At 34.8% G+C, this 12,022-nt stretch overlaps 1 long non-coding RNA gene across 2 annotated transcripts in view; it reads left to right on the top strand.

Moving 5' to 3' along the window:
• The window catches only part of LOC116280954 (uncharacterized), a 205,990-nt gene that overhangs the window by 138,541 nt on the left and 55,427 nt on the right, over positions 1-12,022 (top strand). For both annotated transcript variants that reach the window (XR_012073942.1, XR_012073943.1), the window contains exon 4: positions 8,964-9,176. This is a non-coding gene — a long non-coding RNA (uncharacterized lncRNA). The remainder of the gene's footprint in view (positions 1-8,963; positions 9,177-12,022) is intronic.

The raw sequence follows: 12,022 nt of genomic DNA, 5'->3' as shown, positions 1-12,022 counted from the left end.
CACAAATCTGTATGATATTCCTGGACCTACTTTTACATTTAAAATTCAGAATTGGATGAAAGATGGGTATAAATACATGGAGCCAGATGGCTCTCTTGTGACTACACATTTACAGAAGCTTTTGCAGGTTGTTTATTCCAACAAAATTTGGAATATTTCAACCTCACATGAGGTCTTTCTGAGTTTTTAACTGAAAAACATAGGAAATACTTTTGTTTACTTGAAATAAGACATTTTCAGCATAGAACATATATATTTATAGTTATTATACGTCAGATGCTTTCTGGAAAAATTTAAGTTGGACTATAGTTTTATGTACTGCTTGTTTCCATTTTTAATGATTATTGCTAAGCACATATAAGCTTGTACTATAAAATTAAAGCCAAATATTGATTTTTTTAAGTAGGATCAAACTACACAGTTTCTGAATGTGTAGTTAAACATGAAGAAGGCATTCATGGTGAGACTAACATATACATATTGTGGTCAAATCTAAAATACATTTGGTATTGAAATACACAATTAAGAATCAAAATAATCTAAACTATTTATATTTTATTCTGGAATATATCTCCTTCAGTAAGAGTTTGGAGTTAAATTTTTATTTTTCTGGTTAATTTTTGGATTATGCATATAATTTAACCATTTATAATCATTATGATTGATTACATATGTAGCAAGGGTTTCCTTAGCTTTAGAAGTTATAAGGAAGCAAAGGGGATGTAACCAGGAAAAAAAAATATGCACATGAAAAATATCTTCTTCTAAATCTAATACTGTTCACTCTCTTTAAGGATTAACCATTAATAAAAGACAACTAGGTTTTGGATAAATTGTTCTGTAGGTCCTGGCCTTTAGTTTTCCATGTATGGGAATTTGCATATCAGGTTTCATATCGACAAGAAATATGACTGAAAGACATGCTGATTTAAAGGTTGAATTGCATATTTTCAGTCATTCTTTTGATTTCACCTCACTTAATATACATGCTTTAGCCATTTTAGTTTTCAATGGGAGAAAAACACTGTCTTTGTGAAAAAGGAAGTGAAATACAAAGTTTTATGCTAATCTCAGTGTTAACTGCTGGTGATTCATATTTCTCTCCTATGCCAGCTTTTTGAATTTTCCTTGTTGGCCAATACAAGTCTAAATCTGAAGAGAAGATGAATTCTTTTGGTCACAGATTGATCTTGTTATCTGTTTTCTTGGAACAATTTTCTCTTGTTTATTCCTTTTATTATTCCCTATCATTCTTGTATCTTTGACAACTATTTCTCTACTGGTACCATGCTCACCCTCCCTATATATGCAAGTTTATTACATATTAAAGAAACAGAATATCCTCCATTGATTCCAAGTGCACAAAAGTTTACTTATTCCTTTTTCAGTCTAACCTCCAAATGTAGAATGGGTAAGATATTTTTTGCAATCCCTCTCATTGGGTCCTCCAACATTAGGGTGGAGACGAAGTTCCCTTTCTTATTCTTCCATCTTTATTGCACCACTGATGAGGGCAGGATTCTAACTACCTCAATAAGGAAAAGAAAGAAATACAAATTAAATAAAGCTTCCCCCACAGGGAAAAAAAAAAGAGTATTCTACCCATTCACACCAAGTAGATTTTTGGCTAGGTTACATTTTCTATCCTTATATGAAGTGGTGAGTTCTCAAATGTGTATTTGATCTCACTCCCCTCCTCTGGACCTTAATCCTGGTAGCAGTGGATGTTAGACCGGTCATGGAGAAAGCTATCAGAAGGACTTTCCCCTTATTTCTTTAAAAATTTTTATTTGAAAACCACACCAAAATTAGCGGCAATAGTTAGCTAAGTAATGACATTGCAGGGCTGAACAGAATAGCCTGAGGCAGTTCTCCTGGGAACCTACAACCTGGATAAAATGGGGAAGGCTTCCAGAAGTTCCTCCATATCCCAATGAAGGATGCAAGTGGCAGCTAACAGCCTGATGACTAGCTTTGCAGTTCGTGTACTGTAAGAACTGCACTGGGATAAAATGGCTTTGAACGCTAAGTGATATGATTGGCCCTGGAGAATGTGGATTTTCCATGAAGCTAAAAAAGCTATAACTTATGAGCCCCTCAGTGTATGGGTTTCTTCAAAGACCCTATACCTAATTTTGAATCCAAAATTATTTTTTTTCCTGTTTCTTTAAATTACCTAAAATTGCACAAGCTCAGCAACTACAAAAGCTGAGTCCAGCCCTGGGTCCAGGGATTCATTGTGAGTCACTCCCAGATCTTAGATATAAGAGTAGGGAGGGAGACTGCAGTTTCTGCAGGAGACCAAAGCTAAACCACCAAGACCGAGTTAAGAGAACATATTATTAACCAACTTTGGACTACAACAGTAGCCCTCAGAATGTTATATACGAACAGGACCAATGAAAACTTAGGAACTCAGTGGATACCCATCAGCTCAGGACTAGAGGAAGGTGCCCTGTTGCAAGGCACCATAATACCAGAAGCCTTTGCTTCATCCAAATACCATGATGACTGTAAACTTTCCCTTATACTCACATGTAATCTCCGGGAAGGGCATTTGATAATGGAGTTGAAATTCAAATTAACTGAATACGTACTCAGCATAATTTTCATAGATCTAAATGTTTGTAGGGGAAAAAAAGAATTGCAGTAAAATAAACTGACCAGAGAATTTAAGTTAGAGTATTCCAGAATTGGCCCAAAATACAAAATAAAATAATTACAAATATAAAAAGGATTTACAAAGGAGCCTCCTTTTCAGAAAATGACTAGGAATGCACATAATTACACTTTTTTCTTTCAACCAAACCCTCGAATGACTTGTAAATCTATTAATGGGTCAGGAAAAGTCCAACTCCCCAAAAGTTTTAAACCTTTGAAGGCACAACAACTACAGTGAACTAAACGGTTCAGCCAGCCATTTAGTTACCTGTGGCTGTTGTATAAAAGTACCAAAGACTTGGTGGCTTAAAAAACAACTGAAATTTATTGTCTTACAGTTATGTAGAAGAGAAGTCCACACAGGTCTCCCCAGACTAAAATCAAAGTAATGGCAGGCTAAGTTCCTTCATGGAGGCTCTAAGGGGAGAATCTATTTGATTTTTTTCCAGTTTCTGGAAGCCTCTCAACCTTCATCATAGCATTAGGCCTTGGTGGCAGCCAGGCAAGGAAAACCCTGCCTTCAAGTAGAATCATCTTTTGTTTTATCTCCCCCCCCAAAATAAATTAAATTTAGCACCCCAATTAGCATCATATTTTCTTATTCACCTTAATCATTAGTAAATTCAAATCACAGCTACAATTTAACTGTGAGTACTTGGAGGAGCACGGGTACAGTTTCCTTATACTAAGGTGCCTTCTTGCAGGTAAGTCTCACTTCTTGTGCAGGATTGGGAGCTAGAAGCTGTGCTGGTATCTCAGTGAAGATCTTGATGCTGCAGATTCTGCATTTCCTGTCCTGCATTTTTTAAAGTAAATCCAGGGCTAGGATAAAGCTTATCACATCCTGGAAATTAGTTTGCCAGGGTGAACCTGGTATCACTGTTGCTGGGTGTTCACCACATGAATGCCATGTTCAAATGGATATGTCTGTGATTTATGTGAATAATTTTGCTTTTATTTTTGCTTTACTTAACATTACTTTAATTATTAAATATAATTGTATTTCATATTTCCTTTGCTCTAAATGTTCATTATTGCTTCTCTTTTAAGAATTACCTGTCAATACAAAGAAACATGTCATTATTATTCATTCCTAAATTTATTTTTAAACTTTTAATTTCTAGTTTTAACTTTTACATGACCTCATCTTTTATTTTAGTTGTTATTCGTATTGATTTCTAGCCACATATCTGTTTCGTATTTAATCTCATTTATTTCAAATTTTATGAAGTACAACTGTACTTATGTTCTTTCTCCAAGAAAGAACTGATTTTAAAGTATACAAACTCTTTCATCTTGTTTTTCTACAATTAAATATTTTTGAACATAACATTTTATGGGAGAATATTTTAAAATATAACTTCTACTAATAATACATTTAATCTTTCACCAAATGTTGGAAGCTTAAATCATTTCCAGTTTTTGCTGTTTTAGAAATATTAACATATTTGGTCCCATAGAAAAATTACCTTGTGTAAAGTTAATTAGTTTCTGAATATATCTAAACTATTTTCAGTCTGCCTTAAAACTTTTTATAAGATATCTTCTTTCTCCCAGATTCTGCTAGTGTAAAAGAATCAATCTATTAAATGTCATGATGTCAGAATTTGACATTTTTACATAAATATCTGAGAGTTTCATGTAGTAAATGAACATGTCTTTTTAAAAGCCCAGGTTTGTAATATTTTGCATTTTTTAGATTCAATTACAGGTAGACTTTAGGGTAGGATAAAATAGTGTTTTTAAATTGAGTTTTGTTATAATTTTTATGGAAAGAATAAGAGAAATTCTATTCTCCTCATTCTTAGAGGGTAGTGAAGCTTTGTGTTCTGAAAATAAAGTCTGAAAAATAAAGACTGCTTAAGAACCACGAGATCGTTCAACAATCCTAGGCAGGTGGAGGCCCCACCCTCTCCTGAACACTGAAATATCGTACCCTGCCCTCTGCGAAGGTACAACTTCAGAGTAGTTTTATTCAATTGAGGTAAATAAATTCATGTGTAAATTGAGTGGTAATCACTTCTGATACACCTTCCTATATGTTTTGCAGTGATAACACTGGCAATAATACCCCTAGAAAAAGTTGAATGTCTGCTAGCCATGCTTGCTGTCCCCATCCAGGGAATGTGTAGAAGACTTCTGTAGGACTTCTACTCTGCAGATGAAACCCTGCCCTTAATATAGCAGTAATCACCCTTCTCCTTAGAAAACACTTAATGCAAAGGAAATTTCAAGAAATTATTAGCAGATATGTAAATTTTATCATACTACATAACTGAGTTTCTTTTGAACGTCTGAGGTCTATTTTCTTGCTGATATTTATCCTTTTATTCAGTACTATAAAAGATCATTTCCTGAGTGTCCTAGTGTTTGAGGAAACAACCCTTTTTAGTTCACTTGTTCTGGAAGCAGAAATTTCCTAGTCAATCTCTGGCACCACAAGGATGTTTTTCTAGCTTTCCTGTTTCACTGTGTCAGAAGGTATTCTTCATTTTATCTGAAATATCTATCCAGCATTTAAAACGCAGTCTTTAATTGCATCTGCCTTGATTAGATCCCCTCGTTGTATTCTGTTCTTTTCTCATCGTTGCAGATCTCCTCGTAGTCAACTCTGTGGGACAGCTGTCTTTCATTCCCTTATTGCTCTATTCATTTTGTCTCCACTCAGGGAATATCTGTGTGAAGCAACCTGCTTTTTCTATTAAATATACATAAGGAGCTTTCATGTGGAGTCAGCAGAAGTCTCTGTCTGCTGGAAAAGGGTTGCATATAATTCACATGTATTTGGGGAGTGGATTGTACATCACATTTCCTGGCACATGATGGTTTTTAATAAATGATGTCTCAACTTTTTAAGTTTATGGGGCTGAGCTTTGCATCAGTACAAGTTCACAATCTCTGGCGCCAAGTTATGAAGAAACGTCTCTTGTTAGTGACGTCACTGAATCACTCGCCTCAGCAAATCTCTTGTAGTCATCTATATTAATGTTTGAAAGTTTTGAGGTTTTGGAGGTTTTTTTTTTAGCTATGAACATTTAGCTTTAAAAAAATTTTTTTTTCGGTAGCAGAAGAGACATGTACTTTGAAGAAACTTTGTAGCGACTGCTTTATAGAGACTTGTTCAGTGCTAATGAAAGTCAATGCTAGCTAATAAAAGTTTGGAGTAATCCAGTAATAGAGTGGTATATGACACACCAAGGGTAAATACACTTGGGAAATACTTTCCATTTTGGAAATGAGACTCTGGGGTCTTAACAAAAAGGAAAGAGCAGAAACTTTTGTCCTTTGATTTCATTGTTACCGATCCTAGATAAGGAAAAATTGAGAGATAGGTGTCAGGGAAAAGGAATTTGAGGCCTTACTTTATGAAGACATATCAAGGGAAAGAAAAAGTAAATATCAATCTATCAAATACAGTGGAATGTTACCACTTTATTAGATTGTTTCCTAATGGGTTCTATATTTCAGCCTCTCCACATGCCGCATAGTTTAATTAATTATTTTGATAAGGATTTCTATTTTGATTAAGCGTTTTACTTAATTTACCCCATCTTCATTCTGCAGACAGTGACTGCATATCAGGCAGCAGTCTATCAGTCTATGTTATTGGGAATATAAAGTCAACCAAGCTGCAGTCCTGGCTCTTAAAGGTGTTTCCCAGTGTAATAAAAGACAGTGACAAATAAGCCTTTACAACATATTCCAGATGCTATGACCAAGGAATGCACAGTTGTATTATAGCATACAAGGGAGCATGCTACTCCACATTTTACATGGTAGACCACTTCCTGGAGGAAGTGATATTTGGACTGAATTTTGAAGAATGACAGAATATTTTAACTTAACAAGAACCTTCTGAATACAATATAGGAAAAACACCACCACATTATTACTCTAAACTTGGACATATTCCCATCACTTCGGTCTGAAGGTACCAAGTCTCCTTTTGTGTTCCGTAGTAAAGCACCATTGCCCTCTGGTGGACTCTACTTCACACTGTGGGCATGTGGGATGTGGAGAAAGGAACTCGTTTCAGAGCCTATGACGCATTGATTTAATTTCATTTCAGTTCTCAAATTCTGGACTTGTTTCATGTATACAGATAGTGTTGTTTGGCTTGCCCTACATGGACTATAGTCTGGCAACTTAATTTCTTCCCATTGTTCCTAAAGTCAAATAAATATCCAAGAGACCCAACCAACAGCAGTGTCAGATTATCGTTGATAACAGTTCAGATATTCTTATCTTGGACAGGCACACCTAGAAATCAATGGGTGGATAAATGCCAAATAATGTTTTCCTGCTTTTGTTACAATTCCCAATGTAAGGAATATAATTAGCTGGTTATATGTACCAAAGATTTAATAAATTCCAATGTATTACATTGACAGCAATGTCTTTATCTCCTTGTCTCCTAACAATAAACAGTGGTTCTCAACTGAGGGGTGGGTTTTTTCTCCTCCCACCCCCACACTGGGGGACACGTGTTAATGCCTCAAGACATTGTTGGCTGTCACAACTGGGAGTAGATAAGCTACTGTCATCCCCTGGGCAGAGACTACGGATGCTGCTAATTGTCCTGCAATGTGTACGATGACCCCTGAGAACAAGGACTTATCTAGCCCCCAACTGTGATCCTGCTAAATTTGAGCAAACCTACAGCAAAGTAATACAATTCTTCTCTTGTTTCAAAACCAACCCCCCTGTACTTTATCTAGCTCGTGTTACATCATTGGCATAAAGACATTTACATTCTTTTCATTGGTAAAAATTAAGTGTACAAATTGTAAGATTTTTAGAATTTGTAAGATGAAAAAGTAAGTTTACAAGAGGAGAAACCTACAGTGTAAATTTTTAAGCTCATGAGAGATGACGTAATCTTCATTAAAGATTCTAATTTTTTGATAAACGAAAGTTTTTTGCTACATAGTTCATAAAACCGTGAGACTCTTAACTAGTTGCCTAATACGAGATGAGACTGTAGATGCTGCTTTGTGAAAATGTATGTGAGCTCAGATTGTATAGATAATAGTGCAATATTTTGTGCTATCAGGCAATCTTCACTGAGGTGGGTCTTTCTACGGGGGCCTCCATATATTCATAATGCGTCTTTTCTGGTATCAAATACCCAAATAAAACAGTCATTGGAGATCCATCTTGTACAGTGACAATAATTTCATGGTTATTTAATTTGAGGCTTGTCAAAGAGAAGTCACACGGGACCCTTTTTTAAAACTGGTAAAGAAGCCCGTATTCAAGACCTACAGCAGTTGTAGTCATAGCTATTGCACTAGGGAGAGAGAGTAAACTCAGTTCTCCTGAAACAAACAAAAAATGAAGAATTTTTAAATATTTGGGGTGAGTTAATGGGAAGGTATGGAAGGACCCTTAGGAAGGAGGTTGGTAAATGTGAATAAGGCATCTGTGTTTGCTAACTGTCTCTTGTTGAAGTTAGGTTCCTACCTGCTCACAGAAACTGGGAAAGAGAAGTGCCCTCCCCTCTGATGATGACATTGCAAAGAGATGGCTTCCAAGTTCTTAGGAAAGATATTTTCTGGGGTGTAGAAGACTTACATCTCAAAAGGGAAGGGAAAGAATTTATCACTGCAAGGATTCTAAAGTTCTAGGAAAAGAGAGTCTGGGGCTGATAATCAGGAGATATCCTGTCTAAAGTTTAGTTAAACTGAAGGGAACGTGAAGACTTTATTGGGTAAGCTTCAGGGAAAGAAATCAATAATTAGGAAAGATTGGACTAACACATGGAATTCTACTAAATATTTTAAAGAATACATTCAAAATTATATACAGAAGACTTTTAATATGAATACCAATACCTACTTTTGAATGTTTAAAAGTTTAATATATTTAAGAAGTATGCATTTTATAAAATGGAAAGATATCTATGGAGATAAATATTAAGTCTTTGATGAAAGATGAAATAACCTTAACTTGAACACTACATCTCCCATTATTTGTATTTGGGTAGCAGAATTATTTTCATCCTGACTTTATGTTGGTTTATAGATATTACTGAACCTTTTCTATGTTCTTAGGCTTTTCTTATTCCAACCAGTTGTAAAATGGAAGGCTGTACTCTAGTGTGACAGGCAGAATTCTAAGGTGGTCCCCAAGGTTTCCATGCCTTGATGTATGCACCCTGTACATTCTTCTCCTCACGAGGCTGCATGAGGTCTGTGAATAAAATAGAACATTTGCTCCCTTGGTTAGGTTACATGAGATAGCAAAGATAATGGAATAGACAGTCCTTTGATTACACTGTGTTTTGTATGACTTTGTTGTAGTGGAATGCAGAAGGATTTTCCTGCTGGCTTTAATGAAGTTAACTACTGAAGAGTTACATGACTGGGATCTGAGGGATGGCCTCTCTGAGCTGAGAACCACCCCTGGCCAACATTGGAAACCAGGGACCTCATTCCTACAGCAAAAGAAACTGAATTCTGCCATTGTCCAGTTCCAATTCCAAGCTAACCTTGGAAGAGAACAGTGAGCCTCAGGTAAGACCGTAGCCACAGCTGATGTCTTGATTTCAGTCTGATGGGACCCTAAACAGAGAACCTATGTAGCCCATATTCTGATACACAGAAACTGTAAAATCATTGATTTACATTGTTTTAAGCAACTAAGATTATGGTAACTTCTATGAAGAAATAGAAAACTAATATATCTAGTAACATAGACATGTATAGTTATATTAAACTATAGTTGATTTACAATATTGTGGTAGTTTCAGGTGTGCAACATAGTGATTCAGGTTTTTTGCAGATTGTATTGCATTATAGGTTATTAAAAGATACTGCATGTAATTCTCTGTGCTTTACAGTAAATCCTTGTTGCTTATCTATTTTATGTATAGTAGTTTGTATCTGTTAAATTCATATCCCCAGTTTTTCCCTCCCTCTCTTCCTTTCCCCTTTGATTACCATGAATTAATTTTCTGTATCTCTGTGTCTCTTTCTGTTCTGTAAATACATTCATTTGTATGGTTTTTTAGATTCTACATATAAGTAATATCATACAGTATATGATGAGATATTTCTCTTATTTCACTAATCATAATATTCTCTACTTTTATCTTCATTGCTGTGATGGGCATTATTTCATCCTTTTTTGATTGAGTAATATTGTTGTGTGTGTGTGTGTGTGTGTGTGTATACACCCCATATCTTCTTGAGGCAGTTGTCTGATGATGGGTACTTGGGTTGTTCCTATGTCTTGGCTATTGCAAATAGTGCTGCTATAAACATTGGGGTACATGTATCTTTTCAAATTAGTGTTTTAATTTTTTCTGGATATATACCCAGGCATGGGATTGTTGGGTCATATGGTAGTTCTATTTTTAGTTTGTTAAGAAACCACCATACTGTCTCCCACAGTGGCTGCATCTATTTACATTCCCACCAACAGAGTAGGAATATTTTTACTGCACAGTGATTTTTCAGTCTCTGCATACTGAATATCAGTGTTCTGATTTTAAATATTATCATCTTTATCAGCTGTTTTTCTAACAGTTGTTTTCTCCAATGAAGTTCATGAAATACATCCTGTAGTAGTTATTACAAAAAGTAGGGCATTCCTTTCTCTTTTAATGGCCATGCTTAATTAGCATTTCTGTCTGTATGTCTTTGGTCCAGATGATTCTGTTCAGTATTCTATCCACACTAGGGTGGTGATAGAAGTCTTTATAGATATGTCTCTCTGACAAGAATAACTTAAGACATTGTGGACTAAGCTAAAATGGATTTTCCCCTTTGAATAGAAACATAGGTCCAATTATAGTTCGTATGAAATGCTACTAAATCTTCACCAAGGCATTTCAGTCACTCAAGATTTCATTTTTAAAACAGCTTATGCTAAAATCATGAGTTAAAAAAATAAAACAATTTAAATAAGAAAAGATATGACTTAATATTAAGTTAATTTTCATATTTCATATTAGAAAAATATAGTTTGGATTGTTAAAATACTTCATCTTTCTATAAAAAGAGAATGAGAAAGAAAATTTTATTTGGGGGGAAGACAACCTTCTATTTTACTGCAATTATGTGGATGACATTAAATTTTCTAGGAAAAATAAGGACAGTTACAAACATAAGGATGATTTGAGAATGGACCTAGGGAAATAATTATATCTGATATCCAGAACCATTTGCTGAATAATACTGAATTTGGTTTCTAAACTAAAAAGGGTGCCCTTGTCTTAACCATGTGTCACTCCCTTGGTTCCACCTCCATTTTACTTACTATCCATTTTACTTACTAAGTTTACATGTAATATAATTAATATCTGACACACTGAATGAATCGATTTTGTTGACTTAAACTTTGTCCTCAAGGTTTTAATGATATAATGATATAATCCAGAGAAGCTGTTTCTGCACTCTACAGTGCTATGTAATTTTCCTGCTGGATGACATTCAAATGTAATATGTTTAAAATGATCCCCATACCTAGGGTAATTTGTAGCCACACCACTGCTCATTCTAAATTCTTGCTAAATAAATATATAAGACTCATAGGGGCAGAAATACATACATAAACAGATAGATTAATATACATATATGGGTACACAAAAGATTTTTAATGTGTGAATAAATACAAATATATATAGTTTGTCTTTAAAAAGAAATGTAGCAATTTTTAGATATCCTTCAAATTACTAATGCTGGGGACTAGGACGTTCATTCCAATAACGAAAAACAGTGTGAGATAGTAGAAAAAGTAGTAGCTTGGGAATAATTGGATTTAAATTGTTGTCTCATTTTTGTTACTAGCTTGCTATATGATTTGGGGTAATTATCTAATTGATCTGAGTCCTAAATATCCCCAATCATAAAATGAGAGGATTGAATAAGACCACTACGTATCCTTAATGGTTTTTGTAGAATGTATGTTCTCCTTGAGATAGCAATAACGCTCTGCAGGGTAGGAAAAAATGTGTCTTGTCGTCAAATAAGTTTGGAAATGCTGAGTTAAACAAAGGAAAAGAGCTTTCTTCAGTGCAAGACAGCTTAGAGTCTATAAAATGCTAATGTGCATTGGAACTCTGTGAATGTATTTTACTATTCAGTGATTCTCCGACTCATTTTACCAACTCATTTTTAATACTTTTTTTTTTCACATAAAATCCAGTGGAGTCAGTGTCCTCTGGAACAAATTTTGGGAGAAATTATTCCAGAAATCTTACTAGTAAAGAGTAAATGAAATATTATACCTTCTAACTGCACACTTTTGTTCTCTTTCAATGTATACTCTTCGTAGTGAAAACTGAAAATAAATAATGTCCTGAAGGAAGGTAAAATCTAATATGGTAAAAAAAAAATGTACGTAACCATAATCCAGG

Source organism: Vicugna pacos, chromosome 6 (genome assembly GCF_048564905.1).
Source record: "Vicugna pacos chromosome 6, VicPac4, whole genome shotgun sequence".
NCBI classification, from domain to species: Eukaryota; Metazoa; Chordata; class Mammalia; order Artiodactyla; family Camelidae; genus Vicugna; species Vicugna pacos.
This window is presented reverse-complemented; position numbering and strand designations above follow the sequence as displayed.